Genomic DNA, 27,294 nt, shown 5'->3' on the forward strand with positions numbered 1-27,294 from the left:
ATTTCCTGGTGTGTTTTTTCCCTGAAAATTTCTGGAGTTTCCTGTCTCCCTTTACTTTTCTCCCTAGGACTATCACCATCATGCAAGCTGCATATTTTGCTTATTGTCTGCTTCCCCTACCCAAAATCCAAGCTCCATGAATACAGGGTTTTGTTTGCTTTTAATTGCTATATTCCCAGATCTAATATACAAGGGTCAATATATATGTGTTGCATGAATCAATGTGTTATGTGAGCACCGTAAGTGAGAGAAGTTGATTTGTTATTAATATGAACTACTTCAGACACTCTACAATTAACTGAAGTTTCCAAAATTTATCCTGCACCATCAATGAGGGCACCTGATAGGTTGGTCGCTAATACACATCATCATAGACACACTGTAATTAATTTGGTAGTTTTTAAAATTTATCCAACAATGGATTTGGGTGAATCCCCAATTCTCAATTTAAGAAACAAAAAAAAAAACCCAATAACTGCACATAATAGACTCTACCTCAGGCCCAGAGCAGCAACATCATAGGGAGCCATAAGCCTCAGACCCAGGAACAGCGTCAGAGGTAGCTCTGATCTTCATGCCAGGAGCAGCATCAGGGAGATCCCCGAGTCCCAGCCCAGAAGTAGCATCAGAGCTTCAGGGCCAGATCAACAGCGTCAGAAGGAGGCCCAAGATTCAGGCTCTGAGCAGCATCAATGGAGCCTCAAGCCCCAGATCTGGGAGCAATGTCAGAGGGATGGAGCAGTGTAGAGGGATGCTCTAGGAGTGATCAAGGAATGATCACCTGGCGAAATGACAGCAGCAGTTTCCAGCAGTAACTTCCAGAAACTATCACAAAAAGTTCCTCTGGGAAAGAGTACCCATTTCCCAGCCAGCATCCACTGCCAACTCTCAGTTGGAGATACCCCACTAAGACATCGACCACTGGACCCTCAGCCCCACCTACACCTCCAATGGAAAAAGCATCCACAGGAGGCTTAGCCCCAGCTACACCTTAAGGAGTGACCACCTGAGCATTGGGCCCACTTCCACCAGGAGAAGTGTTCACCAGAAGCTCTGCTCTACTTATGCCATCAACAGAGCCATAGCCCCCAAATATCACAATTGGAGAAAGAGAGAAGCCCTGAAGCACAAGATCCACCTGTAATGATTAGAGCAAGACATGTGTAGACAACAAGATAAGAACACACTCAACAATATAAAGAGCAATACAGCACCATTAGAAACTAGTGGTGCTACTGGCTGAGAAGGAAATCAGAGAAACATCACCCTTTGCAATAGCCACCAATAACATAAAATTTCTTGGGGTAACTCTAACCAAACAAGTGAAAGACCTGTGTGACAAAGAACTTCAAATCTTAAAAAAAAGAAATTAAAGAAGACATCGGAAAATGGAAAGATCTACCATGCTCTTGGGTAGGTAGGATCAACATAGCAAAAATGGAAATCCTACCAATAGTTATCTACAGATTCAATTAAATCCCCATCAAAATCCCAACACAGTTCTTCACAGACCTTGAAAAAAGCACTCAACTTCTTAAAACCCAGGATAGCAAAAATAATCCTGGACAATAAAGGATCATCTGGGGGCAGCACTATCTGTGACTTCAAGCTCTACTACAGAGGTTTAGTAATGAAAACAGCTTAGTATTGGCATAAAAACAGGCAGGTAGACCAGTGGAATTGAATCAAAGACCCCGATATCAACCCACTCTGAACACCCAATTTCTGACAAAGAAGCTAAAAATATAAAATGGGAAAAAAAGAGAAAACATATTCAAAAATGGTGCTGGTATAATTGGCTGTCAACATGTAGAAGAATGCAAATAGATCCATATCTATCAGCATGCACAAAACTCAAGTCCAAATGGATCAAATATCTCAATATAAATCCATACACACTAAACCTCATAGAAGAGAAAGTTGAAAATACATTTCAACACATAGGCACAGGAGATCACTTCCTAAATAAAACACCAGTAGCACAGACACTGAGAGCAACAATTAATGAATGGGTCCTCCTGAAACTGAGAAGCTTCTGTAAAGCAAAAAACGTGGTCAGCAAGACAAAACAACTCCCTACATAATGGGGAAAGATCTTCACCAACCCCACATCTGACAAAGAACTCAAGAAACTAGACATCAAACTTCCAAATAAACCAATTTAAAAATGGGGTACAGATCTAAAGAGAGAATTCTCAACAGCACAATCTCAAATGGCAGAAAGACACTTACGGAAATTCTCAACATCCTTAATCATCAAGGAAATGCAAATCAAAACCACTGTGAGATTCCATCTTACACAGATCAAAATGGCTAAGATCAAAAACACCAATGACAGCTTATGCTGGATAGGATGTGGAGAAAGGGGAACATTCCTCCATTGCTCGTAGGAGTACAAACTTGAACAGCTACTGTGTAAATCAGTACGTTGATTTCTCAGAAAATTAGGCATCAGCCTACCTCAAAACCCTACAATACCACTGTTGGGCATATACCCAAAGGAGGCACAATCACACCACAAAGACATTTGCTCAACTATGTTCATAGCAACATTATTCATAATAGTCAGATCATAGAATTAACCTAGATGGCCCTCAACTGAAGAATGAATAAAGAAAATGTGGTATATTTACACAATGGAGTACTACTCAGCATTGACATCCTAAAATTTGAAGGCAAATGGACAGAATTAGAAAAACCATCCTGAGTGAGGTAACCCAAAACCAGAAAGGCAAATACAGTATGTATTCACTCATAAGTGGATACCAGACATAAAGCAAAAGATACTCAGCCTACAAATCCACAACCCCAGAGAAGCTAGAATCCTCTTCCAGAAACAGAAGTAGATGCAGAAATCCACAACTAACCAATGGGCCAAGCTCATGGAGTACAATCAAAGTGAGGGAGGAGCAATAATATGAACAAAGGAGTCAAGACTATGATGGGGAAACCCACAGAATCAGCTGACCCAAGCTAGTAAGAGATCACCAACTCAGATCTGACAAATGTGGAACCTGCATCAGACTCAGACGGAACTAGACTCCTTTAATATAGGTGATAATGGTGTGACTGGGACAATATATGAGGCCACTGGCAGTGTGTCCAAGATCTAAGGCTAATGTCCAAACTGACTTAGTGGAGCCCATTCTATATGGAGAGGCACATTGTTCAGCCTAGACACAGGGGTGTATGGGGTGGAGAGGTACCTTGGTACTGCCTCAACAAGATGATGGGACAGACTTATCAGACTTCCTAAGGAAGGTCTTACTCTCTCCGGGGAGCAGATGACAGGTGGCTGGGGAGCAGGAGGAAAGGAGGGAGGGGGAACTGGAATTGGAATGTAAAAACTAAATTAATAAAAAAATTTAAAAATAGACTGTACCTCCTTTTGGTTTATAGAGAAAAATCTATTACATATTTACTATATCATGTGGTATATAGTGCCTTGCTTAATTTCCTAAAGAGAAAGTAAATGAAGTTTGGATGTGTGAAGCCAAATGAAACAAAGAATAATCCCCAGCCAGGCAGCCAGGCAATGCTGGTATAATTCTGCTGCAGGCTTCATGTGGCACTCAATCCTCTGTGTCATCTAGGTACAGAGGAACAAAGTGCCACTGGTGCCCTCTTTGTCCTGAGAATTTCTTTATGATCATGCAGCAGCTGCTGCTGCTTCCTGTTGCTCACTGTCTCCTACATCTTGTCTGAGAGTGTTTCTTTAACCTACTTTCAATGTAGGATCCAGCCACACAGGAGTCTTGGGAATACGAACAAAGAAGTCAACGTGGTCAGAGAATCCCAAGTGTTATAACAAACGAAAGCTTCTTGAATCTGCTTGAGGTTATTTGTTGTTCTTCTTCTTCTATGAACATAATCACACATTAATGTTCTTCCTCTCTTAAGTGGCTGTCTTTAAACAATTAATAAATACTTCATATCTATAGGACTTCACATACTAGTGTTGATAATCGTAGCATCATTAGTATCTTATTTTTCTAAAATTTAACTTTTAACTGAAAATTGGAAGGTTTTATCTATTTAACCTTTTTGGTTCAAAAAGACATACTAAAATTAAGGCAAAATGGATGCGAAAGAACTCAAACAACTTTCTGCAGTACTCTACCCTCTTGCCATTCACAATCTATATTCTTATTCCTGCACTAAAACTTCCATATCTTGGTACTGTTCATTTCTTGTCTAGTTTGGTGACAATTCCATTTTGATATCCTAAAATACACTGAGTGAATAATGAAAGTAGCTACCAAAAAGCTGCCATATGTGAAACACTAGGGATTAGTATTCAGCAATAAAAGGAAATGGACTTGTGTGTGCATTATAACTTGGATGACTTTCAAAAGCATTACATTAAAAGGAAGAAGCCAATCTCAAAAGAACACATGCTGTTGTCATTTCATCCATATGGAGTCATGCAAAATAAATAAAATTTTAGTTATAGAAATTTCTGCTTCTTAGTGACTAAAATGGAAGGGACCTATAATCACAAAGTGATACCACAAAGCACTTATGTAGATATGGTGAATCTGTTTTGTATCTTAACTTCAGAAGTGGCTATTACAAGTATTCAAATTCTATACATGTTATAATTCATGGAACTATAGACCAAAAAAATCAATTTTGCTATTACACTTGGGATTCTCTAGCATTGTTGCCTTCCTTCCTCCATCCATGTTTCCTCTGTGTTTAGCCATCATCTCATCCAATCATGATTGGGGTCATTGAAATCTTAGCTACTGAATGATTAGCTTCATGATCCTACCTCTACACAGATGCTCTAACTTTCATCATTAGATATTACAGTACCAAGAGGCACTGCAGAGGATTCTCTGAACTCCAGCTTAGAAATTCATAGGAAATATCATCATAATAAATTTAACTTCTCAGCCCACTGCAAAGGAATGTCCCAAAATAGCATGTGGTAATTTCAAGTTCCCATTCAATTTTGTACCCTGGAGGAATATTCCTCCAATTAACATTAAGATTTTTAAGCTAGCAGAAGCCAAAATAATTGATTTAGGATACAAAAGTTTTGTATCTTGCTCCTTTTCTACACTGTAAATATGTATTACTCTCATTGTTAACAAAAAGCTGGCAGGCAGGTAGCTGGGTAGGAAGTTAGGTGGGAAAGCCAAACTGAGAATGATGGGAAGGAGGGCAAAGTCAAAAGATGCCAGTCAACAGCACAAGAAGCGAGTTATGCTAGATCACAGGTAAAGCCATGAACCATGTGGCTAAAAAACACCAACTAAAGATAGGCTTTGAACTACAAACTGCTCAGAACAATTTCAGGATGGCTAGCTGAGATGATCCAGCCTCACAGACTACTCTAGCCAGGACTTGAGACAAGCCCTGCACTTTCCCAATATGCCGAGACCAGACAAAAATGATACAGCTACCTCTCCCAGGACTTGACAATTAATGCAATTTTTTTCAGGATCCCCTCAAGATGTTGTAGCCCCCAGACAGAAGGAAGTAACTTTAAGAACATGATGCCCACATTCCCAAGGTGGGTGGATTTTGGTCTTTCAATAGGTTATGGATATTTGCCATTGTTTAAGGGGATTGGTTACAAGATGTTATTGGTTATGGTCAGGAAAAAATCTAAACAAATGAGATTAGATTCAGAGTCCTTGCTCTGGCAAGAAAAGGGGGGTACAGACATAATAGAAGAAAAATTATGAATTATAATTCAGTCTCTGAGTCAGTTATTTGGGACCAGACAATTGGGACAGGAAACATCCATTTATATGCCTTGATCACTAAATATATAATGAGAAATGTCCTCGACACAGTCATTGCCCAGTTGGATGAAATAGCATTATGTATTAGTTATTTGATCAGAGAACATGTTTTATTCTGAAGGATACAGCCCCAATGTTTTTCTCCATCCACAATGTCCTAAATCCTCCTTAAACTACCTGCTGTGCCATGCCAGCTGCTTCATAATGATAGTTTTGTGAATTTGGTAGTGAACTTCAAGAATAGTGGTCTTAATTATTTTTCTATAAATTGACTTCATTGACCAAAAGAAATACTCTGTGAGATGGCATGATTAAAATAAGGCATTCACTAAGTTAACAGAAGTAGCATGGTAGCCCCCAAATTATCCAGATTGTTATTCCAATAGGAACAAAGGGACTGTTTGTTCCATAATGGAAGAAACACAATGCAATCAACAGGAAAAAATGTTTGTCCTTCCTTATAATACCAATGTAGAAAATTCACAGTTGATCATTGGACATGGTAATGTCCAGACTATAAGTTCTTTATTGAGATATGTGCAGTCTTCATTACTGCAATGATAGACCCTTCACTGTTTAATACTTCATTGGCACTACTCCAGGGGGTCAAAGTTGAATGACATCAACAGGAGAGTCAACTGGCTGACTTTGTCATAGTGCCTTTGGTTAAAACATTCACATCTATCTGAAATGATTCATTCTCCACTATTCTCCAATCTTCCTTACCACCAGACTTTCTGATCCTGTTTTCTCCCAGCTTCTTCACAATATAGCCAAACCTTTTCACCTACCCATGACTGTGTAGATCTGATAACACCAACTTTCCAGCAAAATGTAACAAGTTGTATGCATTGGGGAAGCAGAAGAAAAACCAATTCTAAGTCTAAGCCTAGGAATAATGAACTAAAAACAAAGAAAAATAATTAAACCTCTTATAAGCAGAATGTTATACTAAATGAGACAGTAAATAAATGCTGACACAATTATTCCTGTGAGATACATTATTCAAAGAGTAACAAGGTCAATTGTAAACCATATATATATATATATATATACATATATATATATATATATATGGTTCACAAATAGCAATGTTTGCATCTATTAACTACTATTAACCTTGTTGTGGATAGGACCATTACAGAATATTAAAGCAGTTATAACACAAAAATGCATTATTTATATGTATGAAACTGTCATAGAAATAAAAAATAAAAAGTCCATGTGATAGAACAGCTTAAATAATTTTCAGCTTTCCTATTTTAAGATAAATGGAAGTGTGACTGGCATACAGATTCTTCCAACTCATTTCCTCAGATGTTTTAGGTAAGAGCAATAAAGGAAATAAAGTTTGCCATGCAGATCAGGGATATGCAGTAGCATATGATAATCCAAAAGAAAAGACTGGTTGACTGAACACAAGTTCTCAATAATTTTAATCATTACATGGAACCCAAGACCCACAAAACCACAGAACCTTGGAGAATAATTAGCCTTTAAAGTTCACAAAGAAAATCCTAGCTCAAATTCCTGTATCTTGTCCATCATCTATAATCAGTTTCTCAGAAGACTTTTCAGCTAAATAAACAGACAACAAGTACTCCAGTTAAAGGTCAGTGTTTTTGGAGACAGCCATCCTGTCTCTGGATAGCTCACCCACTATGAACATCTTCCAGATAACCAAAACTGTATCTGTCCTCTCTGGTCATAATTCTCACTATAGGGTCCTCACAGGAAAAGCCTCACTACTGTTCTAATAATAATCTTCCAGATAGCTTTCTCTCCACAATCCTTTGAGTGAGATAACACCATTCTTCCATGTTTTCATTTTGTGTGAGCCTGAATTTTCCAAAATTGCTCTTTAAGCTTAGATTCAAACTGATATACTTAACACCAGATTACTCTGTAAAAAAGCACAGAAGCACAGTGTTGCTTGTTCTCTAGGGGTTAGTTCTATACTCAAAATGTTATATCAAAGTGATCTGTAAGGCACAGTAATGCTCAGTATAGTTGGGAACACTGATCAGGAGCCAAGCGAGTCTGTGGCAGCTCAAAGAGGGGCTTCTCCTACACCTTCTCATTCCATTCTCCTGACAACCTATGGGGGTAGGTTCTATTTTCATCCATTTTTAAATGCTTTAAAAAATAAATACTTTTCCCAAGTTCAAAAACCACAGAAGCAGCAAAACTTGGATGCTGTCTCAAATGTGGAGAAAAGTAGTGTCAGCATCTACTGAGTACGATTCTCTGCAGCACTATGCCTTTATCTTAGGAGGGAGATGTAGCATTCTCACAGTGAGCAGAGAGATGCTTAGCTGAGTGCTGCCCACAGAGAGAACCAGCCTATCTGAACAGGCTTACTCACAGGTTCAGACCTTACATGTATCTCTTCTCAAATTATCTGACCAGATTTGGTGTATCATTCTACCTCTTAAAATGTTCAGATACTGAATAAATCATTTAAACTCAGTGCTTTTGTCTCTGCTACCTTTTTACAACTGAAATGTTAAATAAAGGTTTCCATGTGTTTAAGTTACCAACTTATGCTGTATAGAAGGTAACCAGGGAAAGAGTAACATAAAGGTGGTAGACAGGTTTCTGTCTGTAACCACTCATTCATCCCATGGTATCAGCAGTCATCGAACCTGCCAAGCACCCTCTCACTCAACCCAAGTGTCTCCATTGTTCCACTAGGATATGTTGTTTCTTAAGTATCCCACTGAAATACACAGTTACCCTCATAGCTCATAACCAGTAACTAGCAAAATGTAAGACCACATCAGTGTGAAATAATTTTTAATAGTACACCTATTTAGGTCATAGTGATTGTCATTTCTTCCTCTTCCCCTAAGGATTAAGTTAGACTGAAGACTAGGTGGGGAAATCTGGTCCCAGCTAGCCAGCCAGTTCTGGAGAAAGGCTCTTTCTAATTGACATGGGGGCAAGATCAGAACTAAAAGGGCAGCACCAGGTCCTTTCTTATGACGAGAAACCATGGAGGTCATAGGGCCTGCTTGGTTATAAGACAGGTAAAGGATGCTGAGGGGACAGACAGTCTGCTAAACTGTGCCATCCATCGCTCCTGTCTACATTGTTTTTAACCACCCTGGAGACCTCAGGCTAATGAAGACTCCAAGGCAGCACAGGAAACCTGCATAGCAAAGCTGGGCCCACCTAACCGTGCATTGCCACACAGGTGGCCTGTTGCCATGGGACACAAGTATTGCTATATTTTGAAATTGATTAAAGCATTGTTTCCCCTGCTTGTTTCACCACAACACCTCCCTCTTAGCCTGACCCCCAAATCTAACATCAGGCCTCTTACCTGACATCGAGGGGATGTTTGCACCAGGAGCCAGACGCCTGGTGTTAGAATAGCCCCCCGTGGGTGTTGACCACCTCAGATTTGCCTTAGCTGTGTTTCAGATTCAGTTGTGTATAATTTAGTTCCCCTTTGGAGTGCTTAGGCCTAGGGGGAAATGGACACAGATTTGTCCATCTCAGTGTCAGCATCTGGTTTGGCACATACAGATTTCTAATGCAGCCAGTTTTCTTAGAGCCAGATCTCCCAACCCATCAGAGTGTCTGTGTCAGGGATATGATTGGTGAGAATAGTGAGGGGGCCCAGGAAGCCAACCGGCTCTACAACCCCTCACCAATGTACACAACAGCCACAAAGCAGACACACGGTGATGTTCAATTTCTGGTCGCATTTGTGAAAACTTGTGCAATGTTTTCTGTGCTACACTACATACAAATCACAAATGTCAGATTAGCACTTTGCAGTCCTTGGTGTTACAAGGGGTTCTCAGGGGCTTGCTTTCTCTTTTTTTTGGAGGCAGAAGGACAGGAGTGAGGATCATCCTGCTCTTCATTTGTATTTTGGTCCCAAAATGTAAATACAATTTTCTATGTTACTTTTTTGTGGTAACTACAAGATGAATATTTTAATTAGATAAGTTATACAAAAAGGAAAAACTCACGTCTAAATAAAAAGCAAAAAAATTCAAAATAAAAGTTTTGAAAAACAAGATGCTAGGTCAGATATACAGTGATGGTTTTACTATGATACTCTAGTCATGTAGTTATGCATGGTACTTTTTGTATCATCAAGAACTATCTTGGCTTCCTGTGACATAGCCTAAAGCATCTTCTAAATGGATTTTAGCAGACAGCTCATTCATTGTACAATATGTACTTATGATCAAGATTGGTTGGGCATCTTTGAAATCAATACTGTGATCATTGGGTTTTTAAAACAAACATTAATTTTTATTTTATTGTGCCTGTGTATGTATGTGGTCACACATGTGTCACTGTGGATCTGTGGAGGTTAGAAGACAACTTGAAGGAGTCACTTCTGTGGTGATATTTTGTTTATGATCAAATAAACATAAAAAGCTTGCCAAATAAAGCTTGCCTGAAGATCAGAGTGCAAAGCTAAGCACACTAGCTAGCTATAGAGGCCAGGCAATGGTGGCACACACCTTTAATTCCAACACTAGGGAGACAGAGACAGACAGATCTCTGTTAATTCAAGGCCACCCTGAGCTATATGAAATTGATCCAGCCTAAAAGAGAAGCAGATCACACAAAGGTGATCCCAGCACCTGGTATCCCAAACCTTTAATCCCAGCACTAGAAAGGAATATAAGGCAGGAGGAGACAGGAGCTCAGGGCAGTCTGAGGTTTGGTGTAGACAGACTCAGTCTGAGGGTTACTAGAGACAGTAACCCTGTCTCAGGATTCAGCAGAGGTGAGAGTGGCTGTGACTTGCTCTTCTATTTCTCTGAACTCTCAGCATTTACCCTGCTTTCTCACTCTAGGTTTTTATTATTAAGACCAATCAGAATGCATGCTATGCACTTCTGTCCTATTATGTGGGTTCCAGGGCTTGAACTCTGCTGTCAACCTTAGCAGCAAGCACACTTAACCAATTGCAGAATTTTGTTTTTGCATTTCACATTTAGTCTAACTAATACTTTCACTTTTTAATTAAATTATCCAACCTTGTAAATTCATTACCTTCTATTGTGAGTCATGCATAAGCTTTTTCATCAGTAAATGTTTGTCACCTGAGTAATAACCCTTTAAACCCACAAATCTATCATATTGTCTGTCATGACTTTGAAATACCTTAATAAAGTCGATGTATTTAGCAATATTATTTTGTGCTTGATTTCATTGTTTGGCATTTATTATAATGACATTTATTTGCATAAATCAATGTTTCCTTTCAGTTCAATGAGGATGCAACCTCTTAACCTAAAACTCAAACATTTGAATGTTACCACTGTTATTACTCGAAAGACAATGACCTCTAAAAGCCTAGAACCTGGGATATGTTTCTTTTGACATTGCTTTAGGTCTCAGATTCCAGGTACAGTAAAATGTGAAAAATACAAAACTTTGACAGCTGAAGAATGTCATCATTATTGAGGAAAATTGTGCCCATATTTCAAAGTAGTGAAAAATTGAGAATCCTCAAAACTTTATTTCTGCTCCCCACTACCCAACTACAGTCTAAAACATAAAGTGTTTAGTTAAAGAGTAATGTAAGCCACATGTGTAAATCTAATATCAGGAAATATTTTTGTCCTAAATATTTTAGGTCATGTTTTTAACTGCAATATATATATATATATATGTATATATATATATATATATATATATATATATATATAGTGTTACTATTTTCTTGTTCCAATTAGCTTTATTTTGAATGAATCTGCAATGCTATTATCCCTCTGGGATATACAAAAGGTCACTTTCCTTTTCTAAAATAGAGAATTATTCAACAGAGCTTACTGACTGTACTTGTAATGTAATTCTTACTATACCTCTGAGACAAAGTGCTCCTTCAGATAGATTTGGAGCAAGTGGCATTTGTAATGCTAATGTATTTTGCCCGAGAATGTCTCAGCTGGATCAGTTCCCCACATGTTCCTCGGGTCCTAATGAGGTTCTGGTAATAGAGTGGAGAGAGCCACAATTCTCATTTGTCATGTCTGCTCAGAAATAAAAATTACATTAGTCACTTATAGAACGCCTATGAGGGTTCTTATGATAACTGTGATCACCAGCATTTATAAAGTAGACCTTGGCTCCTGAGGTCTGGGGTCTGCATACTGGGGAATCCATCCTGGTGGTCTAGCACACCCAGAGACTGCCAGCTTCCACCTGCATCCACCCACGGGAGGAGGCAGGCATGGGCCTGTTTCCAGTCAGCCTTCCAGTGCCCTGCACAGAGCCTCCTGAGGCCTGGGGACTGCACACTGGAAAGCCTGTCTGGGTAGAACAGACCATCCAGGGGCTGCCAACTTCCTGGTACTAGTACGCCTCCACCCACAGGAAGATGAGAGACATCAGAGTATTGGACCCACCGGAAGGGAGCACTGGACCTGTACCCACCAGGAGAGAAAGAAACTCCACCTACATCCACTGGAAGAAGGGATGGGAAGAAGAAAATATAAAAGCACATTCAACAACAGAAAAAGCAGTATGACATCACCAGAGTCTAGGGACTCTACACCACCAAGACCTGAGCATAACAACACAGATGAAACAGAAAAGAATGATCTTAAAAACAACTTCATGAAAATGATAGAGGCCCTCAAAGAGGATATGAGAAAATCCCTTAATGAAATGAAAGAAAAAACAAACCAAAAATGACAAGAAATCAACAAATCTCTTAGGAAAGTCAAGAAAAAACAATCAAACAGATGAAGGAAACAATTCAAACAATTTAAGACCCCAAAACTGAAATATACACAATAAAGAAAATACAAACTGAGGGAATGCTCGAAATAGAAAAGCTGGGTTAATGATCAGGAACTACATATGCAAGTACAACCAACAGAATACAAGAGATGGAAGAGAGAATCTCAGGCATTGAAGATACACTAGGAGAAATAGATTCATCAACCAAAGAAAATCTCAAGTCCAATAAATCCCTAACACAAAATATCCAGGAAATATGGAACATGGTGAAAAAACCAAACTTAAGAATAATAGGTATAGAAGAAGGTGAGGAAACCCACCTCAAAGGTGCAGAAAACATTCAACAAAGTAATAGAAGAAAACATTCCCAACCTAAAGAAAAACATGCCAATGAAAGTACAAGAAGCTTACAGAACACCAAATAGAGTGGACCACAAAAAGAGTGCCCTCACCACATAATAATCAAAACACCAAATATACAGAATAAAGAAAGAATATTAATTGCAAAGGAAAAAGACCATGTAACATATAAAGGCAAACCTATCAGAATTACACCTGACTTCTCCATGGAAACTCTGAAAGCCAGAAGGTCCTAGATAGATATTCTACCAACACTAATATACCACGGATGCCAGCCCAGACTACTATACAATCTCTGGGGCTGGGCCTCTGTTAGTGGATCAGTATTTATCCCTAGTATGTGAATGGACTTTGGGAGCCCTCTCCACATAAAAAGATACTCTCTCAGCCTAGACACATGGGGGGTGGGTCTAGACCCTTCTCCAAAGGATGTGACAGGCTTTGAAGTCCCCCCCCATTGGAAGGCCTCACCCTCCCTGGTGAGCAGAAAGGGGATGGGATAGGGGGTTAGTGGGGGGCAGGGGAGGAGAGGGAACTGGAATTGACATGTAAAACAACCTTGTTTCTAATTTAAACAAAAGAGCCTATCTCCCCAAGGCTGCTCACCTGTGCAACATATCTTAACTGAAGGTCAGATCCAGTCTCTAACAGAAGTCTCTGATTCCAGGGTCAGGAACTAGAGGAGACTCTCCAGTCACAGGGTAGCTCAAGGTGGCATCTCTCCAGATGTGCAGAGAAGAGCATTGCTCTTGGTCTCTGCTTATATACTGTCCAGTGGGTGTTATGGGGTCTAGGACTGTGACTGGTTATCCTGAGTGAGTGATGCCACTAAGTTCTGGTTATCAGGTACAGCCTTGGATGTAGTGGGGATTTTGCCTAAGCTATTTTTACGTGTCTAAAGTGTATTTTTACTTTGCTCATTACAGTTCCTCAACATTCTTTCCCAGGTGCATGATCCCATGCTGTGTGTGTGTGTGTGTGTGTGTGTGTGTGTGTGTGTGTGTCTGGGTCTGTGTGTCTGTCTGTCTGTCTGTGCATCTGTGTGTGTGCATCTGTGTATGTGTCTGTCTGTTTGTGTGTGTCTGTGTGTGTGTGTGTGTGTGTGTGTGTGTGTGTGTGTGTGTGTGTGTGTCTGTGGGTGTATGTCTGTGTATGTGTCTGTGTGTGTATGTGTGTCTGTGTGTCTGTGTGTCTATGTGTGTGTGTCACTGAGCTGCATCCTCAGCCTTTGGGAGTTTGGAATTTTTGTTGGCTTACTTGCTTTTGTTTTGAAACAGGCTCTCAGGCTCTCCTATGTACCCTGGTTAACTTTGAATTCTTGGTCTCCCTTCCATTGCCTCCTGAGCGCTGGGATTCTAACTATGCCAGCACACCTGATATCAATTCCTCCATTTATGATAGGAATAAGTTTTTCCTCTTTAAACCCAGACCACTTCCTCTTCCTTATCAATCTCTCCCCAGCAGCCTTTGAAGACTCTAAAACTATTTTCCAGTGATATGGCACACTTCACATCATGACCAACTGTCACACTGCATGAGAAGGACAGGTCGGCTGTTGTTAAGTCCACTGATGTATTGTTAGGAAGAAAGCTTGTTCAGTCACTAAGTGATGGTGATCATGTGAGGTAAGCTGAGTTTGAATCTGTCTTTTCCCAGACACATTCCTGTGAAGGAGAGCCTGGGTGTCTATATTCCCAGACAAGACAAATCATGAGAACATTCCCCAAAGTAAGACTAAAAATAAGAATTCTTAGTAAGTCAGAAATGGGCAAAGGCCTGAGCTTTGAAATTGTACATGAGACCCACAAGTAAGTTCAGGAGACAGCATGGAATATTCCTATTATAGAACACAGCACTAGGTAAGGGAAAATACAAAATGGCCCCTTGGAATTTACATCCTGAGGCCAGTCCTCACCTAAGTCTGCAATGTAGACCAACCGGGTTCTAGCAGAAGCAAAACAGCACATGAGGACTGTTCTCTTTCTGTGTAGGTAGAATTCCTGCACCCCATCCACTGACTGTGTCCCATTTTGAACAGAAACACATGTAACTAACTATTCACTGGAAGTATAACTTGTCAATATTGGTTGCAAAGACCTCTGATAAAAATTCCAAAACATACAAACTTAGCCAAACCTCAGAGCATCCTCAAAGACATGAATTACCTCAAGGAAAACCAGCAGGAGCCACAGATAGCAGAATTACAACTTCATTTATTATATTTTTTGAAAAAAAGAAACATTAAACATTTTGATCTGCCTGAAAATATAAAGGGAAAGTAAAAGAATACTAAAAAGACAAAGGTGATTTTGAAATAAAAAGTAAAGACACCAAGGTAAGATAGACGGAAGGAGGAAAAATGATCAGGGTGGGGGAATGATACTGTGGACCTCCCCACCCACTGCCATCAATAATCATTGGTTTCAATTAGGCTAAATATCTGTAAGTACCTGCTAAAACTATAATTAGACATAAGAAAATTCACTCATGGCCTCACTGTACAGAAATCTCTTGACTAAGATACACAAACATAAAGGAATTTGTTTATAACATTGACCACATAAAAGTTATAACTTTTCTTCATGTGACAGCATGAAAATATTAAAACAAAGAAACTAAATGATACAGACTAGGAGATATCCTTAGGAGAAGAGACAATATCTGAAACATGTAAGGAATTCTTTTTTGTTGTTGTTGTTTTTGTTTTTGTTTTTTCGACTCAGAGTTTCTCTGTGGCTCTGGAGGCCATTCCTGGAACTAGCTCTTGTAGACCAGGCTGGTCTCGAACTCACATAGATCTGCCTGCCTCTGCCTGTAAGGAATTCTTATAAGCAATAAGAATAAAGAAACCTATCAAACTCCTTTCAAACATCCTGCCAATGGATTTAACTTGCTGGATATACACAAATGTTTCTGAAATCTCTATCCTGAGGTCTTAGAGCAACATCAATCTCAATAAACTTAACAGTGAAAAGACATTTTCTCTCTACTTCAAGTCCTGTCTTTCATTATTCACAAAACAAAGTCAGTACTCTGCAAAGCTTCTCATATTTTCCATTGTTGCTTTAGTTACTGCCATTGTGATTTCTGAGTCTAATTTTTTAACTCTGTAATGCATCTGCACTCTCCATCTCAAATGTCCTGTTCCATGGATCAACATGAATCAGGACTAAATAGGAGAATACTGCAGAGCCTGACCCAGGAAGGTGGCTTTTAGTTATACAAGTCATGATTTGTGACATTATGCATAGTCTAATTGGGCAACTATATAAAAAAGTAAAATTGTGTTCTCAGGACAAGACATATTTTTTTTTTAAATTGTATGAGTAAGTAGCTAAAACAAAAATAAGTCTGAAGAAAACACAAGGGTATCCTTAATATCTCAAGACCAAAAAAAGCTCTTAACTAGGTCATGATAAGAATAAAACATATAAGAATGGGTGGTGGATTTGCAGTAAAATTCAGTATTTGTATATACACAGGGGCAGGAAATATAATCAGAATACATTGCATGAGAAAATAATCTATTTTCAGTAAAAGGGAAGAATGAAAAAATTGTGTACACAAAAAGAAGTCAATTTTAAAAGTGAAAAAATAAGCCAAATCTGAATGAAAGATATACATACCAAATTTCTATCAAGTGATGAGTTACCAGAATATATGTTTGATAAAAAATTTTATGGCGATGACAAAAAAGCAGCCCAATAGATAATGGGCAAAGGTCCCGGAAAGGGAAATAACTGAAAATATCAATGACTCAAATAAACAAAAACTCAGTGGCATACAAATTAAAGTTACAGTGAGCTATCAGGTTTCCAAGATTAACATGGAATAATTGTTAAATGCAAAGTATGGTTGTAGAACATATGAAAACTTTGACATGGCTGTTGGGAGTATACATCAGTACAATACTCAAGAAAACATGCTATGGCATCATATAATAAAACTGATGAATGTATAACTATGACTTGGTAATTATAATCCTAGGAATATATGTCTCTTTCCAAAATGTTCTCATATGTGTACCACAATACTTGATACTGACATTCTTTTGATTATAGCCAAAAACCTGGAAACAATCCAAATATCAACAATACAAAAGAAAAGCAAGTTGCAGCATACATAGTGGAATTTCACATACAACAATGAATTTTAAAAAGGGACCACTACACAGAGCAACTGTGGATGAATCCAAAGGACATACTATTAAATAAAACTCAAGCTGAAGAAAATGCATACTAATATAGTTCTATTCATATTAGACCCAAATGCATATATTACTTACCTGGATTTTTTTCATTTAGCAATACTGTTACTTCAGAGTCTGAAGGCAAGAAACATACTTGGCTGGAAATTTGAAAATCATTTTATTACATTTTTATTTTCCTGAGAGTCATTCTAGCAGCTTTCATTAAGCCTTCTTTAGAAATTGTTGAGGTATAAATTAAAAGACATGATACAAGAATTGAAAGCCCCTCAGATGGAGGAGTCTCCACAAATCGGACAGTTCCCCCCAAAACACTCAATATCCAGTGCAGCTGATGTAAAAACAAGAGGTAAGTTTATTGTGGGACGTTTGCGCAAACGGGCCTCCTAGTCCAACAGACAAAGGAAGCCCTGTTCCTCAAAAGCAGGCTTCTTTTATAGGAGAAAACCATAGGCTTTTAGGGGTTAGGGTGGTGACCAGAGTCACAGGTTCTTTGGAGTTATCTTATCTTTGGGGCCGGATGGTCTCCTGACTTAGTGGGATAGTCTGTTCTTATCTTGATGACCCCAGGGCAGGGTGGCCCTCTGGGAATTCTTGGTATTTAGTTAGGTTGTCTTGTGGCCTTGTAAGGTAGTTATTGATGCCAGCTAGGAAATTCCAGGGACTCGGGTCATTGTGACCTTGGTTAGATTTCTAAGTCAGGTCTCCCTGTTCTTAGTGTGAGAGGTTTTTTTTTTTTTTTTCTAAGTCTTCTTATTTTATTTCTTTGTTAATTCTTAAGTCCTTCAGAATGAAGTGTGTCCAGCAGAATGAGGGAGTTCCACTATTTCCCGGCAGTGCCAAAATCAAAATAAGTCTTGAGTGGCACATGCTCTTAATGCCAGCATGTGACAGAGACCAGCAGATCTCTGCTCTGCATAGACAGTTCCAGGCCAGCCAGGGCTACACAGTGAGACCGTCCCAAAAGGGGAAGTCTTTATGTTTCCATATGTATTTTGAGCTGACAATGACTGGTGCCAAGGACCTGAAGTTAAATTTGAGATTCAACAGAACCAGGGTCTCAAGGCTATTCTGCTCCAGAGCCCTTTACTGGCACTCTGCCGAGCTTTTTGTGTGGATAGCTCAGGCTTCAAAGCAGGAACAGAGAAAAGATGAAACACATACCAAGTATTTCTTACTACAATCACCAGATGTGCTCAGAAGACAAAAAGTGTCTTGTCCAAATGGAGGCTGTTTGCATAAGGCACTTAAGCTGATTGCTGCTGAGAAGGGGGAGGGAAGATGTCAAGCCCTCACCTTGGGCAGGCAGAGGCATTCTGTTAGACTCCCGGAAAACTCAGGTATCCGGGGTCCCAGGCCACGACCGCAGTCACCCCAATCACCAGGCAGATTCGAGAGCTTGCAGAAAACTGCATGAGGCTTTATTATAATTTAACCAGCTAACCCCATGTTAGCTTGGGTCTTTCACCCACCCGCCATGGCAGATGGCTAGCAAAAACAACTCCTAGGGCCTCCCAAGAGATCTTGTAGGGCAGCATAAGGGGAGTGTCTAGGGGTACGCACAGGCTCACTATTGGTGTGCCTCCAGCCTTGGAGGGCTTGCCCTGTGTTGATTGGTCAACTGGTTGTTATGGCCCATAGGCCTTCCCAGGGTGGTTGCTATGCTCTGCATCATTGCTGTGTGCTTGTCCATAAAGTACACCCAGGGTCGTAAAGCATAGCACCACCAGCTAACTTCTGATTGGTTCCTTTTCACGAGGCAGGCACCTAACCTCTGGTGACTAAGACAAGGTCATAGAGCACGTGTTACTGTCATGGCTGCCGAAATGGGGAGCTGGTCCCTTCAAAACAATCCTCCATAGGAACAGAGTTTTCACAGCAAGAATGTGAAAGTCTATTGCCTGCACACTCCACACCACACATGAATTTTAAGTTTTGTTTCTTCTGTTTCTGTGTAGAATGGCTTGGGGTTTCAATTGCATTGAATCTACAAATTACTTTGGGTAGGATGGTCATTTTGTCAATATTAATTACTCACTAGAAGAAAGACATCATGTTCTGCAAATGGTGTTGGGAAAACTGGATATCCACAAATAGAAGAATGAAACTAGGCCTTTATCTCTCACCATGCACAAAGTTTCACTCCAAACGGATCAAAGACCTTCACACAAAATCTTAAATGGTCAAACTGCTAAAACTCAGGGAAGGCATTCACAGTAGCATGTTGTCCTAAGTAAGGAATTTCTGAACAGGAGTCCCGTGGCTCAGGAAAAAAGACCAACAATTTACAAATATGACATCATTGAAGCTAAAGTAAAAAAAAAAATTTGAAGGAAAATTGATGGACATGGGGGGAAATTATACTGACTAGGGTAACCCTCAATACAGAGAAACAAATGACATGTGTTCTTCCTCATAAGTAGATCTTAGTTAGCTTCTTTACTGGATGGTTTTGTGTCAACTCACCACAAGCTGGAGTCATTAGAGGAAGGAGCCTCAGTTGAGGAAATGCCTCCTTGAGATCCAACTGTGAGGCATTTTCTCAATTGGTGATCAATGGGGGAGGTCCCAGCCCAAAGTGAGTGGTCCCATCCCTGGGCTGCTGGTCTTGGGTTCCCTAAGAAAGCAGGCTGAGCAAGCCATGGGAAGCAAGCCAGTAATTAGCACTTCTCCATGGCTTCCGCATCTGCTTCTGCCTACAGGATCCTACCCTGTTTGAGTTTCTGTCCTCATTTCCTTCAATAATGAACAGCAAAAAAAAAGGGGGGGTGACAGCAATATACAAGTATAAGCCAAGCAAACCCTTTCCTCCCTAACTTGCTTTTTGGTCATGGAGTTCTGTTGCAGCAATTAAAATCCCTAACACAGCTTCAAATATCCAATTATGTGTCCTTCTTAATGACAATCTTCATGTTCTGTCATTTGCTTCCCATTTATAATGAAGTTTAGCTCTCTCATTACTCAGATTCAATCCCATATTTGATTGTCACCTTCTGCTTAATATGCAACATGTCTTTTTATGCTTATGAGGAAAATCTGAACTGTTAGTACTACAGTTGAATTTTACATTGCTCATGCCACCTCCTTCTGTTATTGCAGCTGCTTATTGTGGAGAACTCTCTGAAAACATTACCAAAGTCTGAGAGCCAAAACTTGAACCCAGAAGACATGCTGTCTTCTAGCTACACCACAGGGCTCCTGGCTTCTCACAGCTCGTTCAAAATAGACTCAAGATTAAGTAGTAAATTTCTTAAACAGAACGACTCCAAAATATTTCTTGCCTTATTCCATTTTCTATATCCATAGCTGGGAACATACATTTTTTTTCCGTTTTACTTTCATGGTACTTCAACCATCATTATGTTCTAAGTGATTACCAGTAAATACTGTTGTATCAGGGACTGTGAAGATGGCTGAGCTTTGATAAAGTGCTTGTCACACAGACCTGAGGACCCGAGTTCTCAGAAAGAAAAAAAAAAAAAGCCAGTTTTGGTTGCACCAGGTGCCTATAATCCCTGTCTGGCTAAATCAGTAAACTCTGGGTTCAGTGGGAGAATCTGTCCCAGTCAAACCCTTCTGGAAACATTGTCACAGCCACACCCAGAGAAGTGTTTCCAAGGTGATTCTAGATCCAGTCCATTTGCCAATGAGGATTCACCATCCATACCTCAATCCCCAGGGAAGCATTACAACATGAAATGTCCTGCTAAGAAGCCACAGTAGAATTCCATACGAAAGATAACCCACTTAAGAGCTTGGGCTGGCTGCTGTGCTGAAATGGAGTGTGATCCCGGAGGCATATTATAATAGTGATAGTTGTGGTTTCTGCCTCCCTGAGAAGTTTGCAAAATAGGGACAGTGAAGAAAAGAACAAAGTAGTAAATATTCAGGCTTGCAGGGTAATGAAAAGAATCAATCATTTCAAAAAATTTTTGTCTCCAGGATGACTTCAATAATTTAGGAAATAATAACCTGTCCTAGATATGTTTATTGATTTTCAGATAATATATATAACCTTATGTTTTTTAAGACACCAAGGCAGATGACAACTAATTATTTACTGACTAAATATTTGACAAATAGCTCATTTGAGGCTAATCTAGAAGTAATAAAAAATGAATGCATCAATGATTTATTTAGTATTTTAAGATTAAAATTTCTGCTGAAAAAGAACAACATTACTAACAATGGATTTACATAAAGAGTTGTTCCTTTTTTCTATTTTAGAGTCTCTCTCTTTCTCTTTCTCTCTGTCTCTGTCTCTGTCTCTGTCTCTGTCTCTGTCTCTCTCTCTCTCTCTCTCTCTCTCTCTCTCTCTCTGTGTGTGTGTGTGTGTGTGTGTGTGTGTGTGTGTGTGTGTAGGTGGAGGCAGGAGAGGATACCAGGTGTCTACCCTCTTCTGCAGAGACAGCTTCCAGCATCTCTCACTGCACCACTGCATCTGGAGGTCACCTTATTTGTTTCCACTAGGCTGGAAGCCAGCAAACCTCTGTGACCCTCCTATCTCAGCCAGATCCGGTGCTGGAGTTACAGGTGCACGTGGCCATGCTTGCCTTTCTGAGTGTTGGAGAAGTGAATGTGGACCGCATGCTTTTGCAGCAAGCACTCTCTTACCTACTGAGCTGTATCCCCAGCCCTTCTTTTCCAATTTTATAAAGTGAATTGCATTGCTTTTTGTTTCTTGTTTGGATTTTTGAGACAAGTTCTCTATATGTATCCTTGACTGGCCTGGAACTAGTCACATGGACCAGGCTGTCCTCAAACTCATAAAGATCCACCAGCCTCTGCAGGTCCTGAGTGCTGGGATTAAAAGGTGTGGGCCACCATGCCTGGTTGCATTACTTCCTAATAACTATTGTGATCAGAACACCTAGCATCTACCGCTCCATAGTATTTTAGAAGTGCAATCTGTTGTTGTTTGGTATAGGCACTGTGTTTTACAGCAGATATTAATCTCTATAACTTATTCATTTTTCTTGGCTGGAAATATATGACACTGATCAGTAACTCTGAATCTCCCCTCTCCAAGTAACATAATTCTCTGATTGTTCAGATTTCATTATTTTTAAACCATTCATCTAAGTGAAACTGTACAGTATTTTTCTTTGTGTGTTAGGCATATTCCACTGAGCATAATATGCTCTAAGTTAATTTATGTCTTGATATAGTACAGAAGAGTTATATAATATTACACCAAACACACATATCACTCCTTTTTAAATTCATTTATCTTCTTCTATGCATTAGGCTGATTACACATCTTGGCTTTACTGAATGAAATGCAATGAACACAACAGTATAAAGACCTCTTGTAAATCCTGATTTCAGTTCTTTGAATGGGATCACATAATTGTTATATTTTATATATTCTTATTACATTTATTTACTTATTCATTATAGACATTATGGAAAGGCATGTAGAGGCCAGATGACCACCATGGGAGGTGTTTCTTTTCTTTGTGGGACCTAGGGAACAAACTCAGGTGGTCAGGATGACTGCAAGTACCTTCAATGGCTTGACCATGCCAACAGCCCTACTTTTATACTTTCAGTTGTTAAGGCTCCTCCATACTATTTTGTATTTCTTCTAGCAGTGTTTGGAGCTCTAATTTCTCCGTAAGCTCCCCAAATCTAGTCATCTGCTTGTTTTTTATTATGCCCATACTAACAGGTGCAAGGAAATGTCTCCCCGTAGTGTGTGTGTGTGTGTGTGTGTGTGTGTGTGTGTGTGTGTGTGTGTTAAAAACAAACAATTTATTAAGAGAGAGAATATTAATTGCATTACCTATTTACATTCCTTGGTGGTTAGTATTATTGATCATTTTTTCATTTACTTATTGACCATTTGTATGTCTTCTTCAAATGTATGTTACCTATACATTTGACTCATTAATAGCTCTTTAAAATATTAATGAAGTCTTTATATGATTAATGTTAAGAATTTAAAACATGAGGTTACATCTTAATCATCACAATGAATTTTGCATTGTATCAGTGAACTGTAATCATTACTGATGAGTAAACTATTCAAAATGTACTTTAGAAAAGGAAAGCAAAGAAGCCTACCCTCTTTAGGTGACAGTCCATTCCAATATGCCTTCCAGGAAGTTTGACTGTCATCTCTGAAAACCAGAAAAATGATAAATTAACCTAATCCAATAGTAATCTACAGACAGGTAAGCATAATATTCTAGAATATAAACTATCAAAAGGAATCATAAGAATCAAGTACTATCTATATTTTTATAACATAGTAGATAAACTTTCTCTGTGTGGAGCAGACAGTAAATTTTTAAGCTATGAAAGGCACAAGATCTCTGTTAAAATTATTCTACTCTGCCTTCATCATTCAAAAGCAACACATGCATGCTGTAACTATAATGGATCACACTTCCTAGTTTTTATATTATATAGTTGTCTCATTATTTTCTGTCCATGAATGCTGTGTAAATGAAGAGTAAGTATGAAAGAATATTTAGCTGTGATGTCAAAGTGACCTTGAGAGTTGCCAATCAAGTTAAAAGAATCTGATGAATCTGTCCTAAGTTGTAGGACAAATGAAGGGGTGTCTTGCACTGCAAGGCAAAACATACAGGTTCTGATTGCTCCCTTCCAGAACACTGAACGTTAGGAAAGCATGGAGTCTTCCTGTGTAAAGCACATCCAAGTTTCCTGAGTCTGCTGCAGCAAGCTTTCTTGTGGGACTGTCTTTGGACTTCTAGCTGGCAAATAATGACCCAGAAACTTATTATTAATCATGAAAGCTAGTTTTTCCCAATGAGCTCTTATAACTTAATTAACCGACTTTTTATTGTTAAATTTTAAACATTCTACCACATGGCTTGGTCACCTCTTCTTACTATGGCATATCTGACTTGCTCCCAGGCTGCTGGTGGAATTGTGTCCTAGATTCCTCCTCTTGGTCTCTCTCTCTCTCTCTCTCTCTCTCTCTCTCTCTCTCTCTCTCTCTCTCTCTCTCTCTCTCTGTCTCTCTCTCTTTGTCTCTCTGGAAGTCCGGCCTATTCTCTCTCCTGCCTAGCTAGTGACCATTTAGCTCTTCATTAAACCAGTCAGAAGCAGCTTTAGCCAGAAATATATCTTTACATTGTAAACAAATATTCTGCAACATTCTGCCTTATTTCTGCTGCCAGTTAGAGCAACTGAGGTTTTTTGTCTCTAGGGATTAGGTGTTACTTCCTGGCCTTTGTGGAAGGCCACCATTTCAGTGTAGAATCTCCAGCCACCATCATTTGTCTATAAACAACAGCCACCACAGTTATTTCATGGGCATTGGAGCTCCTCTCATGTCTCAAATCCTTTTCAAAGATGGTAATTTTGGAGTCTTCTACAGGATGATAGTGGAAGTTGAGTTAGCAGTGGTTCTCAACCTTCCTAATGCTGTGGTAATGCAGTTCCCCATGTTGTGCTGGATTCTCCATTCCCAAACATAAAATTATTTCATTGCTACTTCATAACTATAATTTTGCTACTGTTATGAATCATAATGTAAATATCTGATATGCAAGATGTCTGATATGCAACACCCAAAGGGACCAAAGCCGATGGGTTGAGAATCACTGGGCTAGAGGAATATTAACATGAGCAATCCACTGCAGTGTACCTGACTTTCTAAACCTTTGCATTCCTTTCTCGATAGGATTTCTAAAAGTACTAGATCCTTAGCCTTATGGAACGTCAACAGTGAATCCAGTTTCAGCACACCAAGCAGAATGTTATAACTACTAACTGAGCATGCAGCTTCTCAACTCTTTATGGATCAATATCAATAAACTTAGGCTAGCTCAATATTGTATTCAGTCTTGTTCTGGCAACCAAAACTCTATTCCCAGCCAGGTGGTGGTGCACACCTTTAATCCCAGCACTTGTTAGACAAAGGCAGGCAGATCTCAGAGTTCGAGGCCAGCCTGGTTTATAAAGTGAGTTTCAGGACAGCTAGGGCTACACAGAGACACCCTGTCTTGAAAAACAAGAACAACAACAACAAAACCCACTCTCCCACATAAACTCACCAGGTTCATGACAAATTTGCAGTTCTTTTGAGTATAACTCATACTATACTGAGTCTTAGTTTATACTGAACCTGATTCAACTTATGAAACTACAAACCATGAGAAGTGGTGCTAGTGGGTTTGGACAGAAGACCAGACATTCCCTTATCAGTTATCTGCTTCAGACAAGAATATTTAAAGGTCTTCAATGAAGGTGAGGCCAGTCTTCTCAAATACAGAGTTCGTTCTGTTAAAAGTAAGGGTTTCAAGAAAGTCAACTATGAGTCCACCCAGACACCCCATTGCAAGGGTCCCTTCCACACAATTAACAGATTCCCACGTCTCTACACTCCATGTGTAATTTTTCAATCCACACAATCAGATTTTGTATTCACCCGAAAAATCAGCTCAATTACTACTTTTAAAAACCAGAATTTCTGGGGCTAGAGAGATGGTTCAGCAGTTAAGAACACTGTCTGCTCTTTCAGAAGTTCTGATTTCAATTCCCAGCAACCACTTGGTTGTTCACTACCATCTACAATGGGGTCTGATGCCCTCTTCTGGCAAGCAGGCATGCATGCAGATAGAACACTCATACATAAAATACATCAATAAATTTTAAAAAGAAAAAATTGGGACTTCTAGCTGTTTTATAGAAAATCCCAGTATCTGACAGTGTCTGGAACTCAACATCTGAAGACCTAGTATTGTCATTTTCACTTTCTAAACTTTCTCATTACTGTTAACTGCAACTACACAAGCTCTTGGTTGTGTGGCTTTCACTAAAGTTGCAATGGCTATTGATACAGGAGCCAGCTTTCTGTGACTATTAAGGAAAAAGGGCCCATGGAAAACACTCCAAGTTTCTCACATATGATACAATGAGAAAAGAGGCTGGAGTTAGAAGGAAGGTTAAGAGTTAAAACAGCACGGTCTGAGGCAGTGAGGAAGATGGCATGGAGCTGGGTATAAGATATCTGCGCTAAATAGATGAAAGGAAGAACAGAGCTCTGGGCCATCGTTTTCTGCCTGAATACTATGAAGAATATAAGGCATGTGTGCCTTCATAAATCCTTTCTTCTAATGCAGTCAGTCATAGCAAACTAAATTGTTAGTAAGAATAGCTACTAACAAGGAGATTTTTGCCTAGGAAGCCATCTCAGACCTCTCCATGGACAAGGAGCTAAATATGAGGTAACCAAGAAAGACTGTACTATATCTTAGTGACTGTAATAGAATTAACTCTCTGCTATGGTAAACTTACTAGATTTTGATGTAAATGTGAGAACAGAGAGAGACTAACATAATTACTTGAGATCACTGCCAAGATGTAGAGTGGTCATGCTGGCCCAGTGACTAACAGCTCTCAGTCAAGGTTAACAACTAACAAAACTGGAGTTGCAGAGAGACAAAGGAGGGCTTCTTCCACCCCTAAGTGGGTAGGCATGATATCAACAGCATATTTCCTCTCGACTCATTGGGCCAGGCGGATATGCATAGAGCATTCAGGCCCTCCATCCCCACTAGGTGGGAAAAGAAGTAGATCAGTCCCACAATAGATTGGCTCAAACTGTATTTCTGGTCCTCTGCCTCCTACATGGTCACCATGCACAGAGTACAGACATCTCGCAAAGACAATGCACATTAACCATTATGCATATGCTTAACCATTATGATACTGAAGCATAAAATATAAATACCAACTTTCTATGATCTAATAAAATAATTATCATCTTCCAAGAATGCCTAAAGTCAGTATGGTCAGCGTGTTCTCTTTCTAGTGGCAGATCTTCAAGAGAAAGAAGAAAACAGGTTTGACCATCAGTTGAGTTTTATAATGGTGTAAATACGAACTTCCTTCAATAGCTCCAGTTCCAAAATCATGACTTGCCTTCTTATTTTAATAATACCCTGTAGACTATCACCTGTATTTTTGCCCTATAAAATCATGAAAATGAAATTACTTCTTCAGTTTTTCAATTTCTTGGAAATCTCTTTGCATTTAATAGGAAAAAACATTGTTTTCTCAAGTTATATAGATAGCAATCTTCCTGATTACAAATGTCAGAAACCCAACCAAACTCACTTTAAAGTAAAAAGTAGACTCTTCTAATTCAGGAAAACTCATCAATATGTACATGTGAAATAAACCCATGTTAAACTGTTGGGGTAGGAGAGTGACATAGTGACCCTGCTGTTTTCAGGGGCCTTCTCTGGATGCTTAAGAGCCCCTTCTTCTCTT

The sequence above is a fragment of the Cricetulus griseus genome (assembly GCF_003668045.3).
Source record: "Cricetulus griseus strain 17A/GY chromosome 1 unlocalized genomic scaffold, alternate assembly CriGri-PICRH-1.0 chr1_0, whole genome shotgun sequence".
NCBI lineage: Eukaryota > Metazoa > Chordata > Mammalia > Rodentia > Cricetidae > Cricetulus > Cricetulus griseus.